Source organism: Protopterus annectens, chromosome 9.part0, assembly GCF_019279795.1.
Source record: "Protopterus annectens isolate FY-2018-M chromosome 9.part0, PAN1.0, whole genome shotgun sequence".
Taxonomy (NCBI): domain Eukaryota; kingdom Metazoa; phylum Chordata; order Ceratodontiformes; family Protopteridae; genus Protopterus; species Protopterus annectens.
The window spans coordinates 1,236,612,716-1,236,616,649 of record NC_056743.1 but is presented as its reverse complement, the minus strand read 5'-3'; positions in this window follow the sequence as shown (position 1 = coordinate 1,236,616,649).

The following is a 3,934-nucleotide window of genomic DNA, read 5'->3' as shown; positions in this document are numbered from 1 at the left end:
TCCATAAATATAGGCATTGCTGAACCAATTTGTGTTGTAGGTACATAGTTTGCATCTATTGCTTTTGTTTTATCCTCATTAATTGTCCCAAAAAGAACTGAAACTGTCTCAGAATGGTCCAGAACACTGAAATGTCTATTTTTAGTTTTATCAGGTGTAAAATAATATCATCTGCAAATAAAGCTAACTATTCTTGACTACCATATTAATTATATCCTTGGATATCTGAGTCCCTTATTTTCTTTGTCAGCAGTTCTAAATAGAATGCAAATAACAAATATGAAGTGTTGGCTTACTTCTTAGTATACTTTCTGCTACTTTATGGATATAATATTCGATATGACTGTTGTTACTCTGTTTAAGGATCTACTCCCCAAATCCCATTTTTTTACTTATTTCTTAAATTATCCTCTGTTTCATCATCATCCCTTTCCACTTTGAATTGTAGCTTTGTGCTTGTGTTATGTGTAAGAGACTTAACTGTGTAGCTGTAAAATATACCTTCAACATCAAGTAATCCTGAACCTACTTGTTCTGTTGGGAGGATCACCTTATCCCATTTGACTCTTGTCCTCTTTACCTCCCAAATAAAATCCTTCAACTCTTTAATTACTTCTCCTCTGGTTGATAAAAATATGCCTGACCTGTGTATAAAATTGAAAGGACTAAAATCATTTTTAGTACTTGTATCTTGCTATCCATGTCCATAGGCAAGAACTTCCAGTTTCTCAATTTTTATTATCTTTTGTTTAGTCTCTTCCCACATATCCATAGCTGCCATAACAGAATCCTTTTTAATCCATACTCTTAAATACTTGTTTTTAATCATGTCCACGTAATTATGGGTATTGCTAAATCAAATTCAGTGTGGGTACATAGTTTATAGCTTTAGCCTTTGTTTTATCGTGATTAATTTTATATCCCGAAAAAAAAAAACAGAACTGTCCGAGAATGTTCCACAACACTGAGATGACCTTTTCTGTTTCCGTCAGGTACAAAATAATATCATCTGCATATAAATCCAATTTTTCATGAACATCATACCAGTTATATCCTTGAATTTCTGTATCCCTTATTTTCTTTTCCAGTGGTTCCAGATATAATGCAAATAACAATGGGGAAAGTAGATACCCCTGCCTGGTTCCATTGCACTACTCATAAAATCCCAGTGTACTCTGTCAAATGCTTTCTCTGCATCAGGACCCAGCAATAACATGTTATTTTCTTAGAATCTGCTTCCCTCTGGATCGTCATTAATGTTGCCCCTCCTGTACCAAATCACATTGGTCCATTTCTGTCAATTTTGGCATCACCTTTGCCATTCTTTTATTGATTGTAGACATAAACATTTTATAATCATGGTTCAAAATTGAAATAGGCCTATATGACGCTAGATCAGATGGGTATTTACTGCTTTTAGGTATTACAGCCACTACACCTTTTTGCAGGATAATGGAGCCTTCCCTGCTTTTTAAAATACTGTTAAACAAAATCTTCCAGATTTATATCACTTTCTTCCTTCCTAACTTCCAAACTTCCACCGGAAAGTTTCATGCAGATAGGTTATACAAAACCATTTTTATTAAATCTCTTCCTATCTTAAATGTTAGTTGTTGACCTCATCTGCCTCTAATCTTGACATATTTAAGTCTTCCATAAATATTTCCATTTGTGCTTTTTCTTATTTCCCCATTTCTCTGTTTATGCAATTTTTCATAAAAATTCAGAAGTATCTGTAATACCTCTACAGGTATACCTTTACAGGTTTGTTTTTCTTGTTACAGGCTCCCTGACTTTGGAAACAACCATTTCTACTTTCTGTTGCCTAAGTCATTGTTCCCAAAGTGTTTTTTGTGCTTTGGCGTTAGTATCAAAAACAGTTGCTTTACAGCAATCTTTCTTAACTCATGCATGTTAACCAGTTACTCCCTTTTTTTCTTTAGCACTCTGCAATTGCACCTCTTCTTGTTCTGTGAGATTCCCATTATTTTTTAATAGTTTAACGTTTGTTAGTTCCTCAAAATAATTCTCATTATGTCTTAACCAGATCTCTTTTTTCTTTTATTTCTACCCTGTTTTTAAACCATTTTCATTTTATCCCTCACACTAGCTATAACTTCTGAAGTGCTTTCTAACTTACCTAATAACCCCTGAATAATTTCCACTACCCGTTCCTTAAATTACGGTTTTTCACATGTTAGTGGGGAAGTGCCAGTGTCTCATCTTTACTTCATTACCCTGCATTATTACCTTAGTAATTACTGGCGTATGATCTGAAATAGTTAATGGATGTGTGTTAAAGTCCTCAATTAAATGTACATGTTCATGTGAAATATAAATGTTCTTCGTGTTTCACTGTTGTAGTCATCACATTTTGGTTGTTCCTGCCAGGGTAGCCCTCGGTCGGCCAGAATACCAGAGGCTTAATATTTCTGCGTCGGTTGCTGTTGCTTCAGGACTGATGTCAGGTTGTCAGTAGTATAAAGTAAGGCAGCCGACGCCATTACATCAGTCTTTCTTGCCACGCGGTGCCCGAAGCAGAAGCAGTTTGCAACTGCCGGTCAGCCGACTCCTGAAATTTTCATTTTCAAGTTTCAGAACCGAAGGCTTCAACTAAAGCTAAGTACCCCATTGGGGAAACTTTTTCTTGCTCCTTACCAATGTCAGTAAAAGTTAATAATTGCATTACTTGTGGAAAGCAAATACCTCATAAAGAAATTAATTTGTACTGAATTCCTTGCCTAGGCCCTGACCACGATGTACCTTGCTGTCGGTTTTGTGCTTTATTTAATCAGCACACTATCTGTCGTCGGTATATTTTTGCCTCTAAATATTTCGGTTCTCGGTTTAATTATCCAGAAATGTCGTCGGTTAGCCATCCGACTACTGGGATTCTGAAAAAAATGCAAAGATAAAGACAGAGACAGGCCGCTGAGGTCCAAAACTGCCAACGACGCTTCTCCAAAGCCATTCGCCAGTTCACAGGTACTCAGTGAGGTGCTTTTGCAGCCCCTGATACCCGCTACTTCTGATTCGCTGGCCTCTACTGAGACCCATTCGGAGTCCGGTATGCCGCGAGATGCATCACCTATGGAACCCACGTATGTCTCTACCTTGGATGGGTCCGGAGCCGCTGTGCAGGCACCAGCTTCTGAGGGTGTATTCAGGCCTACGGACTTGCATATTAAATTGACGCCTCCATCATTACTTAGGCCTAAATCTCGATCCCTGTCTAAAAAACCGGCGCCCAGGCCACATGCTCAGGCCTCTATGTCTAAAAAACAAATGATAAGAATGGCTGAAGATCTAATAACTCTAATCATGGGTAGCCAAACCCCCCTCCCTTCTAAGAGGCCTAGGACTGAGGTTGATTATGAATCTTCTGATCAGGATTCTGTTTTTTCTGACTCTTCTGATGATCTGGATTTGTCCTTACCTACTTATGAGGATTCTGATGCAGAGGACTCTATTCCCTCTGCTTCCCCTCCAGAAGATGTTTCTCTTGGGGAAACCTTACATACTCTATGGGAGCATTTCCACTGGGAAAGCCAGGATTTTTCTGATTCAAAAAAGAGGCTTAGGGATTTCCTTCTCCTACCTCAGCATAGACCTTTAACTGTTCCTCCTGTACTAGACATTGTTGACAATGCTTTCTCACAATCTAGTTTGGCCCCTGATTCCCTGCCTCCTGCTCCCAGAAAACCTGACAGATACTACAGGGTCCCTGAGTCCCACAAGTTCCTTTTCAAAAATCCTATTGCAGATCCAGAGACTATTTCACAGGGGCCCAAGGGCATTAAGGCTTCTACTGCTAAAAATCCTACCCCTTCTGATAGAGACTCCAGGGCGCTGGATAGATGGGGTAAGAAGGCTTACACTTCTGCAACCTTGGCCATTAGGGCTTTAAACTGCCAGTTCCATATGTTAAAATATC